The sequence below is a fragment of the Ascidia mentula genome, chromosome 6 (genome assembly GCF_947561715.1).
Source record: "Ascidia mentula chromosome 6, kaAscMent1.1, whole genome shotgun sequence".
Lineage (NCBI taxonomy): Eukaryota > Metazoa > Chordata > Ascidiacea > Phlebobranchia > Ascidiidae > Ascidia > Ascidia mentula.
The window spans coordinates 17,744,474-17,772,382 of record NC_138571.1 but is presented as its reverse complement, the minus strand read 5'-3'; the positions used below and the strand labels follow the sequence as shown (position 1 = coordinate 17,772,382).

The window sequence follows — 27,909 nt, the reverse complement described above, 5'->3', positions numbered from 1 at the left end:
CGCTGCATACCGGGCACGAACAGTATTTTAAGTTACCGCATTGCTTGTTTCAAGCTGCAAAATGATGTTCAAAATATTGATGAAATGTCTCGCTCTAGTCCTTATGATTTGTCCAATTCTAAGCTTGTGCCAAAGAGCAAATCAGGTCATCCTGACTTGTGGAGGAAGCAACGAAGATCCGATACCAGGACCAGCGGGTCCACCTGGAAAACGGGGTCCAAAGGGAGCTGTTGGGCCTCGTGGTGTCCTGGGACCGAAAGGAGAGCCCGGTGCCAATAACACCTGGGAAGATGAATTTAGGAGGTTGGAAGCAAAGATGGAAGCAATGGAAACTGAACTCAGGCGTATTTAGTTTTGCTAAATTATTCCATTAATTTTATTTTGGAACTGCGTTAGTGGCACTTGGTTTAAACCTCAAGCAAAAATGATTTAAGGTTATTTTTAATAGTTTGTATTTTTTTAGCCTGCGTTACCGTCTCTGTCGCGAAATTAGCATCAAAACAGGATGAATTGCAGAAAAATCTTACAGTAACGTTAAGTTTGGTGATAGTTCAATATATCGGCGTTAAAGGGACATAATTCCTATTCAGACCAATGATTACGTTTTATTTTGCAGGAGATATGAATCGTTTTGTTTACGCCAGTTGCAAGGATGCATTGCAGAACGGAATGACACAAAGCGGAGTCTACAATTTATATTCTCCTCCTAAACCATACAAGGGATATTGCGACATGCAAACTGATGGTGGTGGTTGGCTTGTGAGTTCATATTTCTGCGATTAGAACTAAATAAATTATTGGTTAATTGCAAACGTTTGACCAAGAATGGAAACCCCTCTTCAACAGAACAGGGTCATGATATTAATAATAATGGAACCGAAGCTACAAATCAAAACAGGGTGTCTTAAATACACACGTTTTCAATAAATTATTTGTTTCAATTTTAACTATAAAACACAAAGAACATTGTAACGTAACGGATATACGTAGTTGCTCGATGTTTGCTCGAAATATAAAAATCCAAGCAAAACAATGTAAATTATTTTTCTTTACATATTTCAGGTTGTACAGAAACGTTTTGATGGTTCAACTAATTTTTATCGGGGCTGGACAGAATATGAAAATGGATTTGGTTCCTTGACTGGAGAGTTTTGGTCAGGTATTGCGACATTAGCATCACCCGCATTTAAATCAATTTGTTTCTTTTGTTTACAACGCATTAATGTTCCATGCAATGGCATTATTGGCAGGATCGCCCAAATGCGCAGGTGCTTGTTTGAGGATCACAGCTATCGTATCGCGATCATTAGGTTCGCAGGCTTGGCAGTCCACGCAATGCAGTAGCTGGATCAGCCACTTTTTCCTGACAAGTCGGAGCAAGATTTGAAAAATCAAGCTCCCGGTGAGGTTTGAACTCCCGACCCTGGGCTGACCAGGCCCAACATTCTACCAATTGAGCTACAGGAGCTCTGTGGTTTCACGGGGTATATTGTGACCAATGTACACTGGTGCGCAAATGTACAAGTTGCCAGGCAACCTTCACATGTACGTAGTGGATCTCTACCACTATATCAGGCAATAATATTACATGCAATGGCATGATTGGCAGGATTTTGTTTATTTAGATTTTTTTTTGACCAGACCGTGATTTGCACCCTGGAATATCCTATGCACGAATCCCGATCAGGTTTCATTTCTTGGTATACGGGTTGGGCGCTTGACCAATGCAGCCAATCACTACCAACTCCCAATTAGGTTTCGTTCTTTAGCGCCTCCAGCGGTAGTTTCAAACACTAGCAATCGAAGATGCAAATATGTTAGTATTTTCTCGTCGTCACGATTGTCATATCTTGGGCTGCGCTCTTGAGTGCAAGCTTTTCATCGTCAAACACCAACAACATTTGTAAAAGAAAAAACGAATAACTCTTAACGTTTGTTTATTAATTAAGGCTTGGAGCTGATGCACGAACTTACAAGTTGGAAACGTCAAGAGCTCCGCGTTGACCTGCAAAATTTCGATGACACAATATATTATGCAAAGTACAGGTAACTACATACGTGAGTTTGAGTGCCAAGTTTTTGAGTTCCTATTTGTACCATCTTGACAGCAACTTCAGCATCAGTTCATCAGGGGAGAATTACAGTCTGACTGTTGGTGGGTACACTGGTGATGCAGGTAAGCGAGCAAACACGTTCAAATAAATTTGCTTGATACAAAGGAGGTTTAATAAAGCCTCTAACTCAGGGGTGCACAACCTTTAGATTAATACCGGCCGCATCACACGGACTTTATTTTACCAACAGTCGCAAGTGATTCCCAACTGACAATTACGCATTTAATTATGCCTTAAAAGTGTAATGAAATTTTGTAAAAAATACTTGATTTTATTCTGTTTTATAACAAAGACTGACCAATTCAATATGCCAAACAACCAAGCAAAACCTGTTAAGTTTTTCACAATGCACGTCCGACAATACAAATGTAATATAAAGCATGTTTACGGCCGCAGGTGAGTCAATGACGTGCTGAATTTCACTCGTTTTGCCCATTTTTTTGTGCAAGACTTTTTTCCATAAATGTCTGCGTACTTTAAAGGAAATATACGAACCAATCACTTGTGTGGCGGTTAATAAACATTTTTTTATCATTTGTGAAATTCGCTAGCCGCCAAAATCGGAAGTTGAAAATAAATCGAGGAATGTCTCCAAGAACTAAAATTTTTACGAAGTCTGAATTCGCAATACTAAAAAATCGGAATAAAAAAATAATGTGTTTCGCAATTATAGCGTTATTGGCAGATTTGTCTATGTTACTCACAAAATGCGTTAAATCCACATATATTAAATATTCACTGCTCTCAATTATATGCAAGGTGATTAGCTGATTAACATCTGAACCGCAAACTAAACTTTTAAAAAATTTGCACCAATAGTTGATCAGCTGGAATATCACAATCAGAGGCCATTCTCCACACTTGACCGAGATCATGATTCACATGGTGGAAACTGCGCTGTTATTTACCATGGAGCTTGGTGGTATGGGGATTGTCATCACTCCAACCTGAACGGAAAGTATTACAAGGAGGAAACAGCATCGCCCGATTCGAACCGTTGGGGTCCGGCATCACGTAAACGTTCGGAAATGAAAATAAGACCTGTGATGTAATAAAACTGAAGATAAAACAAAACAAATAAATATAATTATTTGCGTGATTTAATAAAAATACAAAGAAATCATCGAAATTACTGGAAATACCTTTTTTCATTACTCTTTGCAAAGTGATTAACAATTTATTAACCGCATATACTTATTACCACCACGATTGCATCGAATTCACAAGTGTGTTTGCTTGTTGCTGTGAATATTTTGTAAATACTTTGCTTCACAAATCATCACATATAAAATTAAAAAAATATACATGGAACATTAAAACATGGAACCTTTTGCTTGTTGTGTCATTATTCAGTAAAGCAGTAGAGACCTTCAGGTCACGGTTTAGTCTTAAGTGTGGCGCCCGCCCTGCAAACCTTGTCAGGCGGGGAGTTTGACTGGGGTGGGGTGTCCTTAGGTGAGCTCAGCGAGGACGGAAACCTTGCGTAGATTAAAAGGGCAAAAGCTCACTTGATTTTCGGCATGAATACAGACCGCGAAAGCGTGGCCTATCAATCATCTGGAACTTTAAGCAAGAGGTGTCAGAAAAGTCAGTGAACCAAGTATTTCGCTAATTTCAATGTCTCGAAACCTGCTAAATGCTGGGACTGGAATTGCGATAAAATTCATGCTGTTTTTCTTTGGATTGTTCGTATTGAAATGATTTTAAACCAATGAATGAAAAGGTTAGATACCAAGCACACTTTAAACACAGATAATTGCAATTAGCACAACACAAAAAACATAATAATCACACACAGGTGGTCACAGATGGATTGGTGACGATTTCATAAATCACGTGACAGTAGCATGTAATCGTCATCACAAAACCTGTTTGTGAATCGTGTTCGAAACCAACCACTGGCCATAAAATAAGAAGTTGGGCACTAAGCCAACAGCATACACTTTCCCAGTATACTGATCATGACACATAAAAATATATTGTCAATACGCTACCACTTGCGACATCTAGCGGCAAATTGAAAATGTTATATTATTTCCACAACAACTTTTGCCAACACCAACAAGAACTACGCTTAAAGCAATTACATGCAAAAAGATTAGACTATGGAATACATGCCTTTTTTTTTGAAAAACTGTTTGTGGGTCAAGTAATCACTTTCCATAAAATGGAATTCCTATCATATTTTAATAACTCTGCGGAAGGCAACAGATTTCTATGTGTGATGTTGTATTGTCAATTGTACGAACATGATGACTTCCTATTTCAGTCAGACATCGCTCCAGCGTTGCTGTCGCCACTTAGTGGTTTGCGCAATGACATTTTAGCATCATAAACACGCATCGCATCGTAGGTCCTGTAACATTGTGCATTTTTCATATGCTTGTGGACAAGCCTGATGAATCCATTTGTGAACCCCTGGCTAAGGCATTTGTCAAAACATTCATAAGTGAGTTGATATAAGTGAACGAAAACTAACACAAGATGAACATTTTTGTTTTCCCGTTGATGTTGAGTTTCTTTAAATTGTTCGTGTCGAAATGACTGTAGGCTAAACAATCAACTAAAATGTTCGATTACACAGCGGTGCACAACCTGCGGCCGCGGACGCTATTTTTTGCGGCCGTGCACATTTATATCAAAATATATGCATTGGCGGCCGTCGTTGCTTCTGAAACTTGTTTTTCCAGCGGTCTCAAGGGTTAAGCTATTGATTAGGTCCATTTCCGCGTTATACACATACGTTCGCTGTAGCGAGTAGTAACTGGTGCAGCCACCGCAACCGAGACAAAGCGCAACAATAGGGATGGTGACGTCATAAAACATTAATAGCATATCGGTGAATTGTCAAGTACGCATGTGCAGTTGTCGAAAAGCTAAACAGTGGAATCGCTCAGTCATGTCGCTGAAACGCAAAAGGCTGTTAAAACAAGAGAAAAGGGCATTTAATCCCAAATGGGAAGTGGATTGTTTTATGATGGAGACGTGAACCTAGCGTGCAAGAACAAGGCAGTCATTGAATAATTCGACATTTCATTACATTGTAATATAAGTAATTTGGCAAATGTAAATAATAAACAGTGCACATTTTTTCAGGTATGGAATCATTTCCATTCCTTTCTAATAATCCTCACGTCAACTTGTCGTAATTATCAGGAGTATATCGTTGAAAAAATAGCATATTCAGTGGCGGCCGTTAGCACACAGTGGTGTGTGTGATGCGGTCGGCAATAGTAAAAAGGTTGTGCACCCCTGGATTACAAGAACGCATTTATATGACAGTTAATTGCTATCAGTTTTCCGCACGGTGGTAGTTATCACACATGTAGTCACAGATTGATTTTGGCACATTATACTAATCACACGAAGTAACCAGAACAGTTGCAAACGGTCGTTTCTTTTAGATTAAATACAAATGACAACGGTTTGTGACTCGTGTACGAAAACCTATTGCTTGCTATAAAAATAGCTTTCCTAATATTTTTGTTATGCCTTCGGATACAAAGATACTGCAGCTAAAAAATTGGGCCTTTTCTTCCGTAATATCTTTTGCCACGATCCCTAATTCATGCTCCTTTCATATAGCGCTAGAATTAAACTTATTTTGCACGGTAAAATATGCATATATACCGTAGTGCACACCTATCAACAAAACAATCATAATTTCGTAAAAAATAGGTAAAACAAGTTCTTTGCTATGTGCGTAAGTTCGGTAATGAATAAACAATATGAGGTGGCCATTCCAAAATCCACACACAAAAACGCAAAATTCTGTGTGATGAGGCTGCCAGCACACCCAGATCGTATCAACCACCGAGTCCATCGGAAATCAACACGTTTCGATTACCGCTGCACAGACAGTAAGACTGTATAGGGCGTGGAACATGACCCACTCAAACTTGCGCAGCATTTTCCATTCAAAAAGAAGACCTTTCGTCCGTCGTTAACAAACTCCTATATTCGTGCGGTCAATCCTACATTGAACAGATATTAAGAAACTTGTGGACACGCATCGCTGAACATCAACGATCGGCAACGTCGGAAGTGTGCAAACACGTGCTCGACAACCCGACTCACAGAGTTAAGTTCAGCGACCGCAAATCCTTGCGTCGGCGAGAGACATGTATCGTCTCCATTTCATGGAATCGCTGCACAAACAACTGTTTGTAAAACTTGTTTCTGTGTTTAATTGGTACTCAATATTTTGTGGAAAGATGTCGAAAAAAATGTTTTTCCATGTTAGGCACAGCTTAAAGTTTGGTGCGAGTGCAATTTTTGCGTTGCTTCTAATCGGCGGTACGTACGTTGAGTTGCAATTTCAATTAAAAACTACGTCAGTTCCGGTGCGTTGCTGTCGCGACCATCCATTATGTTCTATATTGGACACAGGTGTGTGTGAAGTTACCGAACCAACTTCAAAACTGTTTCTTACACGGTATAATGTTGCAGTGTTCAAACAACACGACTAATTTCTTCATAAAGGTTCGATGGGAAGCATGAATTTAATCGCTTTGTATTCTTACATTATTTATATCAACTATACTGAAAGGAGATGTTTCGTGAAAGATTTTTAACGCCATAAGAGTAAGCTTGAAATTTTGGGTTTCGATAAGTCGCTATTTTATACTGGGAGTTCAAATACATTTGCGAACTTTTCGGGGAAAATCTTACACATATATGGGACCAACGTTTAAGTCATATAGCGATGTGGATATTGCAGCGGACAATGACAAGTTTTAACAGTCATTGCGTGACATTCCCTTTTTCCTCTTCCACTATGTGTCGCTGTTGCTCTAGAATTATCACGTGATTTTACGTTTCAAATCGCAGTGCATGGCTTACAATTTGAGTTAAGATCAGTCTGTTACATGTTCAATTGCATTCCCTATTATCACTGTAACAAGACTATCACCACTGAGTCTCTATAAGCTATTCGCCGGGGATTGGAATTTATTCCCAAAAGCCTGATAAAAAACTGTTATTCGAATTAAAGTGTTTGCCATTGTAAATTGATTCACATAAATATGGCAATGTCAATATTCAATGACACTCTTCTGTTTTGTGCGCCCTTTCATTGGTAAAGGAAAATACCTGAAACTTGCACGTAAGAAGCAATTACCCCCGTAGAGACACAGGAAGTGTTTTTTGTGCTGATGCATCGTCGTATGTACCAAACCAAAATGTTGTTTTATTTTTTGTGAGGCATTAAATTCAGTTACCATTATGCAGTTTTTCGTGTTTATCCATTGCATTAATACGAAGAACATTGGTTCGATGGAATCACATTGCGCTATTTGCCGATGTCTTTGACATTGTTTCCCAGGTTTGAATGCCGATACCAGTCATGATTGTTTCCTGTACGAGTGTTTTTGACGAATCTGTTGCTTCGCTTGCACACACATATTAATAACCAAGGCTTGACCTTCTGTATAGCTCCTGCGAGAAACTTCTTGAAGATTTGCTAATGAACCCAATGGTTCCCAGCACTATTTCCACAAATGCATAACGTTCCCAAAAATATTTCCAATTATGTTGTCTGTTGCTGTGCAAAATTTTAAAATATTGAGCGTAACTTTTCGGGGAAAATCTTACTTATTTACGAAACCAAGGTTTGATTCATATAGCGATGTGGATATTGCAGCGGACAATGACAAGTTTTAACAGTCATTGCGTGACATTCCCTTTTTCGTCTTCCACTATGTGGCGCTGCTGCTCTAGCAATGTCACGTGATCTTACGTTTCAAATCGCAACGCATGGCATTACAAGCAGTGTTAAGATCAGTCTGGTACATGTTCAATTGCATTCTTTATTATCATTGTGACAAGCAAACCATCACTGCGACTCTATAAGCTATTTGCCGAGGCTTGAGATTTATTCCCAAAAGGCCTGATAATTAACTGTTATTCCAATTAAAGTGTTTGTCATTGTAAGTTCATAAGAGTGACATTCAGGCAATTATTGGCCAACAGGCCTTTCGCCTCCACAGGATTTGTTGCGCCTATAGGAGCCACAGTGGATGATCAAGCTTAGGTGCCAAGCCTTGGCTGCGATGCCAGTGAACATTTGATAAAAAATATATAAGAAAAAACTAATAATCAAAAAATATTTAAATTGAATTATTTTGTTAATATCTGTTACCCTTTTATTTGGCAACATTTGAGTCAATCATGTAGTTATGCAGTGTGTTTAGTCTGTGACTACACATTAAACATACTTCCAAGCTCGCACCGAAAAAGAGCAAGTCATGCAGCTAAAATACGAGAGAGAGACGTAGAAAGAAGTCAACGTTCCTTTTTCCCAACCTTCCTTCAGAAAACGCCAAGCTTCGTCTTCAAATACAAAAACCCCATGAAAAAATCGAACTCAAACCAACGCTTTCATTTGCACAGGTTTATTATGTAGCAATCTGCAGCAATTACTATTACGTGTTACACCCAGGGTTATTATCGACAACGTAAGTATGTTGCTTTTTACGTCGACATTTCTAATGCATTTCACACTTCGTCCGATCTTGAAGATATATTAATTCGTCAGAATGATTGGACTTTTCTGAAGGTGATCCATCAGAAATCGTTTACCACCGCGCCATGTCACTGATAATCCGTAATTGTTGAAGAAATAGACCCTTTAGGACGCAAAACCTAAACAAAAAACAAGAACGCAAGTCCAAAGGAAACACGTGTTTTGGAAAAAGGCACATTTTTATTTTCAAAAACACTGCTTGTGGAAATATGCACAAATTCTAGAAATAAGCATGGTATGGAAACCCTCTTTATACTCCACACCAAATCACAGTTACGTCTCATACCACAAGAAATTTGCCATCCAGACAAAACTCCAAACTCTGTTTCGTTTCGCAGTATCAGAACTTAAATATTTGGGAAATCTTTTGTGGGAAATTGCTTCATTCTCACGCAATGCCCAAGTTGAAATAACTTGATCTGTTTGATGATTTACATAAATATGGCAATGTCACTATTCCAGTATATTCCCTTGTGTTTTGTGCGCCCTTTCATAGGTAAAGGAAAATACCTGAAACTTGCATGCAAGAAGCAATTTCCCCCGTAGAGACACCGGAAGTGTTTTTTGTGCTGATGGTCGTCATACGTACCAAACCAAAATGTTGTTTTATTTTTTGTGTAGCATTAAATTCAGTGACCATTATGCAGTTTCCCGTGTTTATCCATTGCATTAATACGAAGAACGTTGGTTCGATGGAATCACATTGCGCCTTTTGCTGTTGACTTTGACATTATTTCCGAGGTTTGAGTGCCGATACCAGTCCTGATTGCTTCCTGTACGAGTGGTTTTGACAAATCTGTTGCTTCGCTTGCACAAACATATTAATTACCAAGTCTTGACCTTTTGTATAGTTCCTGAGAGAAACTTATCATGGCTTTGCTAATGAACCCAAAGGTTCCCAGCAATATTTCCACAAATGCGTGACGGTTTCCAAAAATATTTCTAATTGTGTGTTGTCCGTTGCTGTGCAAATTGTGAACATATTTACTTTACAAAATATTGAGCGTAACTTTTCGGGGAAAATCTTAAACATATACGAAAGCAAGGTTTAAGTCATATAGCGATGTGGATATTGCAGCGGACAATGATAAGTTTTAACAGTCATTGCTAGACATTCTCTTTTTCCTCTTCCACTATGTGTCGCTGCTGCTCTAGCAATGTCACGTGATCTTACGTTTCAAATCGCAGTGCATGGCATTACAAGTTGAGTTAAGATCAATCTGTTACGTGTTCAATTGCATTCCCTATTATCACTGTAACAAGCAAATCATCACTGGGACTCTATAAGCTATTCGCCGGGGATTGGAATTTATTCCCAAAAGTCTGATAATAAACTGTTATTCGAATTAAAGTGTTTGCCATTGTTAATTCTACAGAGAGACATTCGGGCAATTGTTAGCCAACAGGCCTCTCGCCTCCAAAAGGGTCATTGTGCCTATAGGGGTCACAGTGGCTGATCAAGCTTGGGTGCGAAGCCTTGGCTGCGATACCAGTAAACATTTGATTTGAAGAAATAACTAAAATCTACCATTTAAATCATTAAAATTCTTTATTTTGTTTATATTTTTTTCCATTCATTTTGCGAACATTTGAGTCAATCATATAGTTGTGCAGTGAGTTTAGTCTGTGACTACACATTACACATACTTCCAAGCTCGCACCGAAAAAGAGCAAGACATGCTGCCAAAATAAAAGAGAGAGACGCAAAAAGAAGTCAACGTTCTTTTTTCCCAGTGTTCTTGCAGAAAACGTCCAGCTTCCCCTTTCAATATAAAAACTCCAGGCAAGTTTTGTCTACAATCGGAAGTCGAACTCAAACCAATGCTTTCATGTGTACGGTTTATTATGTAGCAATCAGCAACAATATTTACGGAAATAATTTTTGTGGAACTTCCATTCTTATGCAATGCCCAAGTTGAAATAACTTGATCTGTTTGATGATTCACATCAATATGGCAATGTCTCTATTCCAGTATATTCTCTTCTGTTTTTGTGCGCTCTTTCTTTGGTAAAGGAAATTACATGAAACTTGCACGTAAGAGGGAATTTCCCCCGTGGAGACACCGGAAGTGTTGTTTGTGCTGATGGTCGTCATATGTACCGAACCAAAATGTTGTTTTATTTTTTGTGAGGCATTAAATTCAGTTACCATTATGCAGTTTTCCGTGTTTATCCATTGCATTGATACGAAAGAACATTGGTTCGATGGAATCACATTGCGCCTTTTGCCGATGTCTTTCACGTTATTTCCGAGGTTTGATTGCCGATACCAGTCCTGATTGCATCCTGTACGAGTGGTTTTGACGAATCTACTGCTTCGCTTGCACAAACATATTACTTACCAAGGTTTTGACTCTATAGCTCCTGAGAGAAACTTCTTGTGGCTATGCTAATGAACCCAAAGGTTCCCAGCAATATTTCCACAAATGCGTGACGGTTTCCAAAAATATTTCCATGTGTGTTGTCTGTTGTCTGTTGCTGTGTAAAATGTGAACATATCTACTTCACAAAATATTGAGCGTAAATTTTCGGGGAAAATCTTAAACATATACGAAACCAAGGTTTAAGTCATATAGCGATGTGGATATTGCAGCGGACAATGACAAGTTTTAACAGTCATTTCGTGACATTCCCTTTTTCCATTTCCACTATGTGTCGCTGTTGCTCTGTCACGTGATCTTACGTTTCAAATCGCAGTGCTTGGCATTACAAGTTGAGTTAAGATCAGTCTGTTACATGTTCAATTGCATTCTCTATTATAATTGTGAAAAGCAAATCATCACTGAGACTATATAAGCTATTAGCCTCGTCATATATATGCCGAACCAAAATGTTGATTTATTTTTGTGAGGCATTAAAATCAGTAACCATTATGCAGTTTTCCGCGTTTATCCATTGCAATGATACTAAAGAACGTTGATGGAATCACTTTGCGCCATTTGCCGATGTCTTTGATATTGTTTCCCAGGTTTGAGTGCCGATACCAGTCCTGATTCCATCCTGTACGAGTGGTTTTGACGAATCTGTTGCTTCGCTTGCACACACATATTCCTGACCAAGGCTTGACCTTCTGTATGGCTCCTGCGAAAAACTTCTTATGGCTTTGCTAGTGGTCCCATTGGTTCCCAGCAACATTTCCACAAATGCACGACGGTTTCCAAAAATATTTCTAATTGTGTGTTGTCCGTTGCTGTGCAAATTGTGAACATATTTACTTTACAAAATATTGAGCGTAACTTTTCGGGGAAAATCTTAAACATATACGAAAGCAAGGTTTAAGTCATATAGCGATGTGGATATTGCAGCGGACAATGACAAGTTTTAACAGTCATTGCGTGACATTTCCTTTTTCCTCTTACACTATGTGTCGCTGCTGCTCTAGCAATGTCACGTGATCTTACGTTTCAAATCGCAGTGCATGGCATTACAAGTTGAGTTAAGATCAGTCTGTGACGTGTTCAATTGCATTCTCTATTATCACAGTATCAAGACTATCAACACTGAGTCTCTATAAGCTATACGCCGGGGTTTGGAATTTATTCACAAAAGTCTGATAATAAACTGTTTTTCGAATTAAAGTGTTTGCCATTGTTAATTCTACAGAGAGACATTCGGGCAATTGTTAGCCAACAGGCCTTTCGCCTCCAAAAGGGTCATTGTGCCTATAGGGGTCACAGTGGCTGATCAAGCTTGGGTGCGAAGCCTTGGCTGCGATGCCAGTAAACATTTGATTTGAAGAAATAACTAAAATCTACCATTTAAATCATTAAAATTCTTTATTTTGGTTATATTTTTTTCCATTCATTTTGCGAACATTTGAGTCAATCATATAGTTGTGCAGTGAGTTTAGTCTGTGACTACACATTACACATACTTCCAGGCTCGCACCGAAAAAGAGCAAGACATGCAGCCAAAATAAAAGAGAGAGACTCAGAAAGAAGTCAACGTTCTTTTTTCCCAGTGTTCTTGCAGAAAACGTCCAGCTTCCCCTTTCAATATAAAAACTCCAGGCAAGTTTTGTCTACGATCGGAAGTCGAACTCAAACCAATGCTTTCATGTTTACGCTTTATTATGTAGCAATCAGCAACAATATTTACGGAAATAATTTTTGTGGAACTTCCATTCTTATGCAATGCCCAAGTTGAAATAACTTGATCTGTTTGATGATTCACATAAATATGGCAATGTCTCTATTCCAGTATATTCTCTTCTGTTTTTGTGCGCTCTTTCTTTGGTAAAGGAAATTACAAGAAACTTGCACGTAAGAGGGAATTTCCCCGGTGGAGACACCGGAAGTGTTGTTTGTGTTTATGCATCGTCATATGTACCAAACCAAAATGTTGTTTTATTTTTTGTGAGGCATTAAATTCAGTTACCATTATGCAGTTTTCCGTGTTTATCCATTGCATTGATACGAAGAACGTTGGTTCGATGGAATCACATTGCGCCTTTTGCCGATGTCTTTCACATTATTTTATAGGTTTGATTGCCGATATCAGTCTGATTGCATCCTGTACGAGTGGTTTTGACGAATCTGTTGCTTCGCTTGCACAAACATATTACTTACCAAGGTTTTGACTCTATAGCTCCTGAGAGAAACTTCTTGTGGCTATGCTAATGAACCCAAAGGTTCCCAGCAATATTTCCACAAATGCGTGACGGTTTCCAAAAATATTTCCATGTGTGTTGTCTGTTGTCTGTTGCTGTGTAAAATGTGAACATATCTACTTTACAAAATATTGAGCGTAACTTTTCGGGGAAAATCTTAAACATATACGAAACCAAGGTTGAAGTCATATAGCGATGTGGATATTGCAGCGGACAATGACAAGTTTTAACAGTCATTTCGTGACATTCCCTTTTTCCTTTTCCACTATATGTCGCTGCTGCTCTAGCATTGTCACGTGATCTTACGTTTCAAATCGCAGTGCATGGCAATACAAGTTGAGTTAAGATCAGTCTGCTACGTGTTCAATTGCATTTTCTATTATCATTGTAACAACAACATCAACACTGAGTCTCTATAAGCCATTCGCCGGTCATTGGAATTTTTCCCAAAGCCCGATAAAAAATTGTTATTCGAATTAAAGTGTTTGTCATTGTAAATTCTACAAACAGACAGATGCATGGAATAGACATTCGGGCAATTATTAGCCAACAGGCCTTTCGCCTCCACAGGATTTGTTGCGCCTATAGGGGCCACAGTGGATGATCAAGCTTAGGTGCCAAGCCTTGGCTGCGATGCCAGTGAACATTTGATAAAAAATATATTAGAAAAAACTATTAATTAAAATATTTAAATTGAATTATTTTGTTAATATCTGTTACCCTTTTATTTGGCAACATTTGAGTCAATCATGTAGTTATGCAGTGTGTTTAGTCTGTGACTACACATTAAACATACTTCCAAGCTCGCACCGAAAAAGAGCAAAACATGCAGCTAAAATAGAGAGAGACGTAGAAAGAAGTCAACGTTCCTTTTTCCCAACCTTCCTTCAGAAAACGCCAAGCTTCGTCTTCAAATATAAAAACCCCATGAAAAAATCGAACTCAAACCAACGCTTTCATTTGCACAGGTTTATTATGTAGCAATCTGCAGCAATCACTATTACGTGTTACACCCAGGGTTATTATCAACAACATAAGCATGTTGCTTTTAGATGTCGACATTTCTAATGCATTTCACACTCCGTCCGATCTTGAAGATATATTAATTCGTCAGAATGATTGGACTTTTCTGAAGGTGATCCATCAGAAATCGTTTACCACCGCGCCATGTCATTGAAAATCCGTAATTGTTGAGGAAATAGACCCGTTAGGACGCAAAACCTAAACAAAACACAAGCACGCAAGTCCAAAGGAAACACGTGTCTTGGAAAAGGGCATAGATTTATTTTCAAAAACACTGCTTGTGGAAATATGCACAAATTCTAGAAATTAGCATGGTATGGAAACCCTCGTTATAGACACCAAATCAAAGTTACGTCTCATACCACAAGAAATTTGCCATCCAGACAAACTCCATACTTTGAATCATTTCGCAGTATCAGAACTTAAATATTTTGTGGGAAATTGCTTCATTCTCACGCAATGCCCAAATTCAAATAACTTGATCTATTTGATGATTCAAATCAATATGGCAATGTCACTATTCAATGACACTCTTCTGTTTTGTGCGCCCTTTCATTGGCAAAGGAAAATACATGAAACTTGCACGTAAGAGGGAATTTTTCTCGTTGCGACACCGGAAGTGTTGTTTGTGCTGATGATCGTCATATGTACCAAACCAAAATGTTGTTTTATTTTTTGTGAGGCATTAAATTCAGTTACCATTATGCAGTTTTCCGTGTTTATCCATTGCAATAATACGAAAGAACGTTGGTTCGATGGAATCACATTCCGCCTTTTGCCGATGTCTTTGACATTATTTCCGAGGTTTGAGTGCCGATACCAGTCCTGATTGCATCCTGTACGAGTGGTTTTGACGAATCTGTTGCTTCGCTTGCACAAACATATTACTTACCAAGGTTTGTCCTTCTCTATAGCTCCTAAGAGAAACTTCTTATGGCTTTGCTAATGAACACAAAGGTTCCCAGCAATATTTCCACAAATGCGTGACGGTTTCCAAAAATATTTCTAATTGAGCGTTGTCTGTTGCTGTGCAAATTGTGAACATATTTACTTTAAAAGTATTGAACGTAACTTTTCGGGGAAAATCTTAAACATATACGAAACCAAGGTTTAAGTCATATAGCGATGTGGATATTGCAGCGGACAATGACAAGTTTTAACAGTCATTTCGTGACATTCCCCTTTTCCTCTTCCACTATGTGTCGCTGTTGCTCTGTCACGTGATCTTACGTTTCAAATCGCAGTGCTTGGCATTACAAGTTGAGTTAAGATCAGTCTGTTACGTGTTCAATTGCATTCTTTTTTGTAATTGTGAAAAGCAAATCATCACTGAGACTTTATAAGCTATTCGACTCGTCATATATACCGAACCAAAATGTTGATTTATTTTTGTGAGGCATTAAAATCAGTAACCATTATGCAGTTTTCCGTGTTTATCCATTGCAATGATACTAAAGAACGTTGATGGAATCACTTTGCGCCATTTGCTGATGTCTTTGATATTGTTTCCCAGGTTTGAGTGCCGATACCAGTCCTGATTCCATCCTGTACGAGTGGTTTTGACGAATCTGTTGCTTCGCTTGCACACACATATTCCTGACCAAGGCTTGACCTTCTGTATGGCTCCTGCGAAAAACTTCTTATGGCTTTGCTAGTGGTCCCATTGGTTCCCAGCAACATTTCCACAAATACAAGACGGTTTCCAAAAATATTTCTAATTGTGTGTTGTCCGTTGCTGTGCAAATTGTGAACATATTTACTTTACAAAATATTGAGCGTAACTTTTCGGGGAAAATCTTAAACATATACGAAAGCAAGGTTTACGTCATATAGCGATGTGGATATTGCAGCGGACAATGACAAGTTTTAACAGTCATTGCGTGACATTTCCTTTTTCCTTTTCCACTATGTGTCGCTGCTGCTCTAGCAATGTCACGTGATCTTACGTTTCAAATCGCAGTGCATGGCTTACAAGTAGAGTTAAGATCAGTCTGTTACATGTTCAATTGCATTCTCTATTATCACTGTAACAAGCAAATCATCGCTGAGACTCTATAAGCTATTCGCCGGGGATTGGAATTTATTCCCAAAAGTCTGATAATAAACTGTTATTCGAATTAAAGTGTTTTCCATTGTTAATTCTACAGAGAGACATTCGGGCAATTGTTAGCCAACAGGCCTTTCGCCTCCAAAAGGGTCATTGTGCCTATTGGGGTCACAGTGGCTGATCAAGCTTGGGTGCGAAGCCTTGGCGGCGATACCAGTAAACATTTGATTTGAATAAATAACTAAAATCTACCATTTAAATCATTAAAATTCTTTATTTTGGTTATATTTTTTTCCATTCATTTTGCGAACATTTGAGTCAATCATATAGTTGTGCAGTGAGTTTAGTCTGTGACTACACATTACACATACTTCCAAGCTCGCACCGAAAAAGAGCAAGACATGCAGCCAAAATAAAAGAGAGAGACGCAGAAAGAAGTCAACGTTCTTTTTTCCCAGTGTTCTTGCAGAAAACGTCCAGCTTCCCCTTTCAATATAAAAACTCCAGGCAAGTTTTGTCTACGATCGGAAGTCGAACTCAAACCAATGCTTTCATGTGCACGGTTTATTATGTAGCAATCAGCAACAATATTTGCGGAAATAATTTTTGTGGAACTTCCATTCTTATGCAATGTCCAAGTTGAAATAACTTGATCTGTTTGATGATTCACATAAATATGGCAATGTCTCTATTCCAGTATATTCTCTTCAGTTTTTGTGCGCTCTTTCTTTGGTAAAGGAAATTACAAGAAACTTGCACGTAAGAGGGAATTTCCCCGGTGGAGACACCGGAAGTGTTGTTTGTGTTTATGCATCGTCATATGTACCAAACCAAAATGTTGTTTTATTTTTTGTGAGGCATTAAATTCAGTTACCATTATGCAGTTTTCCGTGTTTATCCATTGCATTGATACGAAGAACGTTGGTTCGATGGAATCACATTGCGCCTTTTGCCGATGTCTTTCACATTATTTCCGAGGTTTGAGTGCCGATATCAGTCTGATTGCATCCTGTACGAGTGGTTTTGACGAATCTGTTGCTTCGCTTGCACAAACATATTACTTACCAAGGTTTGTCCTTCTCTATAGCTCCTGAGAGAAACTTCTTGTGGCTATGCTAATGAACCCAAAGGTTCCCAGCAATATTTCCACAAATGCGTGACGGTTTCCAAAAATATTTCCATGTGTGTTGTCTGTTGTCTGTTGCTGTGTAAAATGTGAACATATCTACTTTACAAAATATTGAGCGTAACTTTTCGGGGAAAATCTTAAACATATACGAAACCAAGGTTGAAGTCATATAGCGATGTGGATATTGCAGCGGACAATGACAAGTTTTAACAGTCATTTCGTGACATTCCCGTTTTCCTTTTCCACTATATGTCGCTGCTGCTCTAGCATTGTCACGTGATCTTACGTTTCAAATCGCAGTGCATGGCAATACAAGTTGAGTTAAGATCAGTCTGCTACGTGTTCAATTGCATTTTCTATTATCATTGTAACAACAACATCAACACTGAGTCTCTATAAGCCATTCGCCGGTCATTGGAATTTTTCCCAAAGCCCGATAAAAAATTGTTATTCGAATTAAAGTGTTTGTCATTGTAAATTCTACAAACAGACAGATGCATGGAATAGACATTCGGGCAATTATTAGCCAACAGGCCTTTCGCCTCCACAGGATATGTTGCGCCTATAGGGGCCACAGTGGATGATCAAGCTTAGGTGCCAAGCCTTGGCTGCGATGGCAGTGAATATTTGATAAAAAAAGATAGAAGAAAAAACTATTATTTAAAATATTTAAATTGAATTATTTTGTTAACATTTGCTACCCTTTTATTTGGCAACATTTGAGTCAATCAAATAGTTGTGCAGGGAGTTTAGTCTGTGACTACACATTACACATACTTCCAAGCTCGCACCGAAAAAGAGCAAGACATGCAGCTAAAATTAAAGAGAGAGACGTAGAAAGAAGCCAACGTTCTTTTTTCCCAACCTTCATTCAGAAAACGCCCAGCTTCGTCTTCCAATATAAAAACCCCATGCAAAATCGAACTCAAACCAACGCTTTCATTTGCACGGTTTATTATGTAGCAATCTGCAGCAATTACAATTACGTGCTACGCCCAGGAAACCCTCTTTATACCTCATAACAAATCACTGTTACGACTCATGCCACAATAAATTTGCCATCCAGACAAACTCCAAACTTTGTTTCATTTCGCAGTATCAGAACTTAAATATTTGGGAAATCTTTTGTGGAACTTTTATTCTAACGCAATGCCCAAGTTCAAATAAATTGATCTGTTTGATGATTCACATCAACATGGCAAAATCACTATTCCAGTTTTTACAGTCATTTCGTGACATTCCCCTTTTCCTCTTCCACTATGTGTCGCTGTTGCTCTAGCATAGTCACGTGATCTTACGTTTCAAATCGCAGTGCATGGCATTACAAGTTGAGTTAAGATCAGTCTGTTACATGTTCAATTGCATTCTCTATTATTATTGTGACAAGGCCATCAATACTGAGACTCCATAAGCTATTCGCCGGGGCTTGGAATTTATTCCCGAATCCCTGATAATAAACTGTTATTCGAATTAATGTATTTGCCATTGTTAATTCTACAGAGAGACATTCAGGCAATTATTAGCCAACAGGCCCAAAAAAACCATTGCGCCTATAGGGGCCACAGTGGCTGATCAAGCTTGGGTGCCAAGCCTTGTCTGCGATGCCAGTGAACATTCGATTAAGAGAGATAGAAGAAAAAACTAATAATTAAAATATTTAAATTCCATTATTTTGTTAATATTTGTTACCTTTGATTTGGCAACATTTGAGTCAATCATATAGTTGTGCAGTGAGTTTAGTCTGTGACTACACATTACACATACTTCCAAGCTCCCACCGAAAAAGAGCAAGACATGCAGTTAAAATACGAGAGAGACGAAGAAAGAAGTCGATGTTCCTTTTTCCCAAAATTCCCCCAGAAAACTTCCCGCTTTGTTGCAAACGTTTTCAAAATAACAAAAAAATAATTATTGCGTTATTGCGAACAATAATAATCATCTATTAATTGATTTCTGGTATTTTTTTACCAAACACCCAATGAATAAATAAAAGTATTTTAAACCACATAAAATTCATCATAACCAACCACATACCATGCGAAAACAATCTTCCGAGCATTGCGGTTGACTGAAAAGTTAAATCAGATTTAACTCCGCCGTCAGTCGGTGCAAGGGAGAAAATCACGCCTTCACGGCAGGTTTGTGTACCGATACCAGTCCTGATTGCATCCTGTACGAGTGGTTTTGACGAATCTGTTGCTTCGTTTGCACAAACATATCACTTACCAAAGTTTGACCTGCTCTATAGCTCCTGAGAGAAACTTCTTATGGCTTTGCTAATGGACCCAAAGGTTCCCAGCAATATTTCCACAAATGCGTGACGGTTTGTCTGTTGCTGTGCAAATTGTGAACATATTTACTTTAAAAGTATTGAACGTAACTTTTCGGGAAAATCTTAAACATATAGGAAAGCAAGGTTTAAGTCATATAGCGATGTGGATATTGCAGCGGACAATGATAAGTTTTAACAGTCATTGCTAGACATTCTCTTTTTCCTCTTCCACTATGTGTCGCTGCTGCTCTAGCAATGTCACGTGATCTTACGTTTCAAATCGCAGTGCATGGCAGTACAAGTTGAGTTAAGATCAGTCCGTGACGTGTTCAATTGCATTCTCTATTGTCACTGTAACAAGCAAATCATCACTGGGACTCTATAAGCTATTCGCCGGGGATTGGAATTTATTCCCAAAAGTCTGATAATTAACTGCTATTCGAATTAAAGTGTTTGCCATTGTGAATTCTACAGAGAGACATTCGGGCAATTGTTAGCCAACAGGCCTTTCGCCTCCAAAAGGGTCATTGTGCCTATAGGGGTCACAGTGGCTGATCAAGCTTGGGTGCGAAGCCTTGGCGGCGATACCAGTAAACATTTGATTTGAATAAATAACTAAAATCTACCATTTAAATCATTAAAATTCTTTATTTGGGTTAATATTTTTTTCCATTCATTTTGCGAACATTTGAGTCAATCATATAGTTGTGCAGTGAGTTTAGTCTGTGACTACACATTACACATACTTCCAAGCTCGCACCGAAAAAGAGCAAGACATGCAGCCAAAATAAAAGAGAGAGACGTAGAAAGAAGTCAACGTTCTTTGTTCCCAGTGTTCTTGCAGAAAACGTCCAGCTTTCCCTTTCAATATAAAAACTCCAGACAAGTTTTGTCTACGATCGGAAGTCGAACTCAAACCAATGCTTTCATGTGCACGGTTTATTATGTAGCAATCAGCAACAATATTTACGGAAATTATTTTTGTGGAACTTCCATTCTTATGCAATGCCCAAGTTGAAATAACTTGATCTGTTTGATGATTCACATCAATATGGCAATGTCACTATTCCAGTATATTCTCTTCTGTTTTTGTGCGCTCTTTCTTTGGTAAAGGAAATTACATGAAACTTGCACGTAAGAGGGAATTTCCCCCGTGGAGACACCGGAAGTGTTGTTTGTGCTGATGGTCGTCATATGTACCAAACCAAAATGTTGTTTTATTTTTTGTGAGGCATTAAATTCAGTTACCATTATGCAGTTTCCCGTGTTTATCCATTGCATTGATACGAAAGAACGTTGGTTCGATGGAATCACATTGCGCCTTTTGCCGAAGTCTTTGACATTATTTCCCAGGTTTGAGTGCCGATACCAGTCCTGATTGCATTCTGTACGAGTGGTTTTGACGAATCTGTTGCTTCGCTTGCACAAACATATTACTTACCAAGGTTTGACCTTCTCTATAGCTCATGAGAGAAACTTCTTGTGGCTATGCTAATGAACCCAAAGGTTCCCAGCAATATTTCCACAAATGCGTGACGGTTTCCAAAAATATTTCCATGTGTGTTGTCTGTTGTCTGTTGATGTGTAAAATGTGAACATATCTACTTCACAAAATATTGAGCGTAACTTTTCGGGGAAAATCTTAAACATATACGAAACCAAGGTTGAAGTCATATAGCGATGTGGATATTGCAGCGGACAATGACAAGTTTTAACAGTCATTGCGTGACATTCCCTTTTTCCTCTTCCACTATGTGTCGCTGCTGCTCTAGCAATGTCACGTGATCTTACGTTTCAAATCGCAGCGCATGGCATTACAAGTTGAGTTACGATCAGTCTGTTACATGTTCAATTGCATTCTCTATTATCATTGTGGCAAGGCCATCAATACTGAGACTCCATAAGCTATTCGCCGGGGCTTGGATTTTATTCCCGAATCCCTGACAATAAACTGTTATTCGAATTGATGTATTTGCCATTGTGAATTCTACAGAGAGACATTCAGGCAATTATTAGCCAACAGGCCCAAAAGACCCATTGCGCCTATAGGGGCCACAGTGGCTGATCAAGCTTGGGTGCCAAGCCTTGGCTGCGATGCCAGTGAACATTCGATTAAAAGAGATTGAAGAATAAACTAATAATTAAAATATTTAAATTCCATTATTTTGTTAATATTTGTTACCTTTGATTTGGCAACATTTGAGTCAATAATATAGTTGTGCAGTGAGTTTAGTCTGTGACTACACATTACACATACTTCCAAGCTCCCACCGAAAAAGAGCAAGACATGCAGTTAAAATACGAGAGAGACGCAGAAAGAAGTCAATGTTCCTTTTTCCCAAAATTCCCCCAGAAAACTTCCCGCTTCGTTGCTTTCTTGTCTGAGTATCAGAACTTTAATTAGTGGTTCTTAACCTTTCAACCTCATCGAAGCCCTTGGATTCTCTGCAAGGATTCGTCGAACCCCCGAAAACATGCAAAAATAGCAATAATTAGAATATATAGACTTCAAACGAAACGGAATACGAACTGAAATCAATCTGACACAATTTTAGTATTTGGATACTGCGTACAAGCAAGGACATTTTCGCATGCAGGATGTTATGTTTTTTTGTTTACCGAAACCAGAATGCAATGGTGTTGAAGATGGGTCGGGGAGATATGACTAAAGCCCGAGACTTTGAATTCGCATACGTGGTCAGATATGGTCGCTCTATAAAGCATATCTGACCTAGCCACGGGAATGTGTTTTGATTGCACCATAGCACGAAAAAATATGTTTTGGAACGCCCTCTTCTGCACAACAGACGCGATTGTTCGCGGATTATTTTTGCACCGTCTGAAGCGACAGCGGGATTCATACCCGAAGTACTGTTTAAATAACCAAAACCCATTGACCTCTGTATCCAAAAATCGTTGATAGGACAAATTGTTGTTAACGTTTAACTTCAAAATCAATAAAATAATCCTGTACAGAGCGTTACTCAAAACAAATGCATTATTTAGTTTGCTATTACTTTTGGATCAGAAAATGACCAGGTTTGTGGTACTGATATACAAGATTTATTTAAACAAACGTTTTCAAAATAAAAAAAAATAATTATTGCGTCATTGCGAACAATAATCATGTATTAATTAATTTCTGTAAATTTTTCACCAAACACTCAATGTATAAATAAAAGTATTTTAAACCACCTAAAATTCATCATAACAAACCAAATACCATGCGAAAACAATCTTCCGAGCATTGCGGTTGATGGAAAAGCAGATTTAACTCCGCCGTCAGTCGCTGCAAGGGAGAAAATCACGTCTTCACGGTATGGCGCCGGCTCGTATGAACGCCCGGCGGTTTGCCGCGATATCGAAAACCGCACCGCCAGCCACTTATGTTGTACGTGTGTGATGAATGTTTACGTCAGCCATGACTACGAACGATTTTCAAATTCACGCAAGTGCCCAGCAATTACCATCTTAACTCATGCAAGTGAAAGTTTTCAATGTTTACAATCCAACCGCCTCGTGCCAACTTAACTTGCGAAACTGTTTAAGAGAAAAATGTGACTGAAACGTTCGCTGATTTTTGTAAATCATTGGAGCCTCGTCGAACACCTAAAACGTCGAAATCGAACCCCTGGGGTTTGATCTAACCAAGATTAAAAACCACTGACCTAAATATTTGGGAAATCTTTTGTGGAACATTCATTCTTACGCAATGCCCAAGTTCAAATAAATTGATCTGTTTGATGATTCACATTAATATGACAATGTCAGAATTACCGTATATTCTCTTCTGTTTTTGTGCGCTCTTTCTTTGGTAAAGGAAAATGCATGAAACTTGGACGTAAGAAGGAATTTACTTGGTGGAGGCGTGGAAAAAATTAGTTAATTGCTTTTTTGTGTTGATGCATCGTCATATGTACCAAACCAAAATGTTGTTTTATTTTTTGTGAGGCATTAAATTCAGTTACCATTATGCAGATTTCTGTGTTTATCCATTGCATTGATACGAAGAACATTGGTTCGATGGAATCACATGCGCCTTTTGCCGATGTCTTTGATATTATTTCCGAGGTTTGAGTGCCGATACCAGTCCTGATTGCATCCTGTACGAGTGGTGTTGACGAATCTGTTGCTTCGCTTGCACACACATATTACTTACCAAGGCTTGACCTTCAGTATAGCTCCTGCGAGAAATTTCTTATGGCTTTGCTAATGAACCCAATGGTTCCCAGCAATATTTCCACAAATACATGACGGTTCCCAACAACATTTCCGCAAATACATCACGGTTCCCTGCAATATTTCCACAAATACATGACGGTTCCCAGCAACATTTCCGCAAATACATGACGGTTCCCAGCAAAATTTCCACAATTAAATGACGGTTCCCAGCAATATTTCCACAATTGCATGTCGGTTCCCAACAACATTTCCGCAAATACATGACGGTTCCCTGCAAAATTTCCACAATTAAATGACGGTTCCCTGCAATATTTCCACAATTAAATGACGGTTCCCAGCAATATTTCCACAAATAACCAAAGGTTCCCTGCAAAATTTCCACAATTAAATGACGGTTCCAGGCAATATTTCCTCAAGTACCTGACGGTTCCCAGCAATATTTCGACAAGTACCCGACGGTTCCCAGATCCAAATATCACCAGCAAACCGCCTTTTTTTGTTTTTCAACAAACTAAAATAACATTCAAGCATATAAGCGCCTGGAAGCTTGAAATATTGTTGCAGATTTAGGTAAGATTCTGAGAATAAAGAGACTGGCCCATGTTGAAAACTTTGCAATGTTTTATATATCTAAACGTTTCGGCAAATGCTTATGCCATCATCAGTTGAAAACTCTCGAGTCTCAAGTGTTTTCGTGCTAATGTAGGCAGTGCCGTCGCCAAAGATAGAGTGTTTATTATATCGTTGCAGATCAAAACAGAGGGACATACTTGCTATGTGTAAAGGTGGTTGCATGTTTGCACAGTGTGAGGAGTTTGTGACGAAAGATATGAAACGCTAAAATCATCTGGATGAACTGCAGTCGTTTTTGTATGTTAAATATTAAGTTTTTAAATTAGGTCACACGGCTAAAAAGATATTTCAATAGCAAACGACCAAGTTATCAAATCAACAATCGCCGAAAAAACGCTCTGGTTTCGCAATTCAGGTAACCTAAAACAGAACTCTTAAAACCCTAAAGAAAAGCAAAATGAACAACAAACGGATAAAATGTAATAAAAATGATAGTTTCCTTTTTTAAAGCATTCTGCTGCGTCCGATTTGACATAATCAGCATGTAACATTTCATGTTGTTTCTTGTTTAACTTCTGTAGGCCTACTTTCGAAATGCAAATGGCAAATATCAGCTGCATTCTGCTGCTTTTTCTAACTTGTCCAATTGTAAGCTTGTGCCAAAGAGCCAATCAGGTCATCCTGACTTGTGGAGGAAGCAACGAAGATCCGATACCAGGACCAGCGGGTCCTCCTGGAAAACGGGGTCCAAAGGGAGCTGTTGGGCCTCGTGGTGTCCAGGGACCGAAAGGGGAGCCCGGTGCCAATAACACCTGGGAAGACGAATTTAGAAGATTGGAAGCAAAGATGGAAGCAATGGAAACAAAACTTCAAGTTAATACAGGTATTTGTGGCTTGAAGTTTGTAATATCGTATTTTTTTAAATCGTGTTGTTTTTGTTTCGAGAATCTGTTTCTCACTTAAAATTGACAAGTTGCAAAGATGCACTGGACAAGGGTTTTAACAAGAGCGGAGTCTATTTCTTCACTAACCCTGTTTACTATCAAGGATATTGCGACATGCAAACGGACGGCGGTGGTTGGCTGGTAAATTTACATAATGAAGATAGATTAGAGTTCAATCATTTATTGTTCATTGACAAAGGTTTGTCCAAGAATGGAAAACTCTATTAGAATGAATAGGATAATGCTATGCAAACACGTTAAAAGGCGCCGAAGATCAAATAAAACGGGATGCATTAAATCAAATTATACAAAAAAGAGCGTTTTCTATTTGTTCCTGCTCAAATTTCAACATTACGTCACGAAAAATATTCTACAACTAAACCTTAGCAAAAATATTGCGTCATGATAAATAAAGGCGGTTAGCCGATTGAAATATTTAACAAAAACGCATTTACTGACCAAACAAAACGTCAATTGGGTTTGTTTTCTATTTTCAGGTTGTACAGAAAAGATTTGACGGTTCAACTTAATTCTATCGGGGCTGGAGAGCATATGAAAATGGATTTGGTTCCTTGACTGGAGAGTTTTGGTTAGGTAATTCGACATTGGCATTACCCGCATTTAAATCAATAGTTTCTTTTGTTTATTTAGATTTTACCAACTCCCAACTAGGTTTCGTTCTTTAGCGCCTCCAGCGGTAGTATCAAACACTAACAATGGTAGATAGGCTTGTGTGTAAATATGCTAGTATTTCCTCGTCGTCACGATTGTCATATATTGGGCTGCGCATTAGTGCAAGCAATGCTTTTTCATCTCCAAACACCACCAACATTTTTAAAAAGCATAAACAAATAACACTTAACGTTTGTTGATTAATTAAGGCTTGGAGCTGATGCACGAACTTACAAGTTGGAAATGTCAAGAGCTCCGCGTTGACCTGCAAAATTTCGATAACACAAAGTATTATGCAAAGTACAGGTAACTACATGCGTGCGTTTGAGTGCCAAGTTTTTGAGTTCCTATTTGTACCATCTTGACAGCAACTTCAGCATCGGTTCATCAGGGGAGAATTACCGTCTGACTGTTGGTGGGTACACTGGTAACGCAGGTAAGTGAGCAAACATTTTTAACTAATTAGCTTGATATAAAGGTAGTTTAATAAAGTCTCAAACTCAGGGGTGCACAACCTTTTTATTAATACCGGCCGCATCACACAGACTTTATTTTACCAACAGTCGCCAGTGAGTCCCAAACTGACAATTTCGCATTTACTTATGTCTTGAAATGTAATGAAATGTTATATTTAACAATATTTCTTACGTAAAAACACATGATTTTATTCTGTTCTATAACAAAGACTGACCAATTCCATAAGCCAAACATCCAAGCAAAACCTGTTAAGTTTTTCACAATGCACGGCCGACAATACAAATGTAATATAAAGCATGTTTACGGCCGCAGGTTGTGCGCCCCTGCTCTAAATCGTGGGTGAGTTACAAAACTCACATGAGGATGCGTGCTAAAATATTTTGTATTATCCGGTCGCGTGCCTCCTGACAAGACTTTTTAGATCCTCATCTGTTGACCGTTTATACTTTTGAAGTAAATATACGAACCAATCACTTGTGTGGAGGTTAATAAACATTTTTTTATCATTTGTGAAAATCGCTAGCCGCCAAAACCGAAAGAATAAAATAAATGGAAAAATGTCTCCAAGAACTAAAATTTTTACGAAGTCTGAATACGCAATACTAAAAATTGGAATTAAATAATAATGTGTTTCGCAATTATAGCGTTATTGGCACATTTGTCTATGTTACTCACAAAATGCGTTAAATCTATATATATTAAACATACACTGCTCTCAATTATATGCAAGGTGATTAGCTGATTAACATCTGAACCGCAAATTAAACTGTTAAAAATTTGCACCAATAGGTGATCGGCTGGATTTTCACAATCACATGCCATTCTCCACACATGACCGAGATCATGATTCAGATGATGGAAACTGTGCTGTTAGTTGGCATGGAGCTTGGTGGTATAAGAATTGTCATCACTCCAACCTGAACGGAAAGTATTACAAGGAGGAGACAGGAGCAGGCGATTCGAACCGTTGGTATTCGGTATCACGTAAACGTTCGGAAATGAAAATAAGACCTGTGATGTAATAAAACTGAGGATAAACAAAACAAATAAATGAAACTATTTGCGTTATTAACGAGAAATCATCGAAATTACTGGAAACATTTTTTATTCTTTATTCTTTGAAGAAATGAACAATTTATTAACCGCATATACACGTTACCACCACGATCGCATCGAATTCACAAGTGTGTTTTCTTGATGCTGTTAATATTTTGTAAATACTTTGCTTCACAAATCATCACATATAAAATAATATACATGGAACTTTAAAACATGAAAGCTTTTGCTTTTTGTGTCATTTTTCAGAAAAGCGGGAGAGACTTTCGGGTCACAGTTTAGCGTTAA

The 27,909-nt window shown here is 38.4% G+C and overlaps 1 pseudogene; it reads left to right on the top strand.

Annotated features, from left to right (window-relative positions):
- Positions 1–103: 103 nt before the first annotated feature.
- On the top strand, positions 104–27,587 carry LOC145907348 (uncharacterized; annotated as a pseudogene).
- Positions 27,588–27,909: the final 322 nt, after the last annotated feature.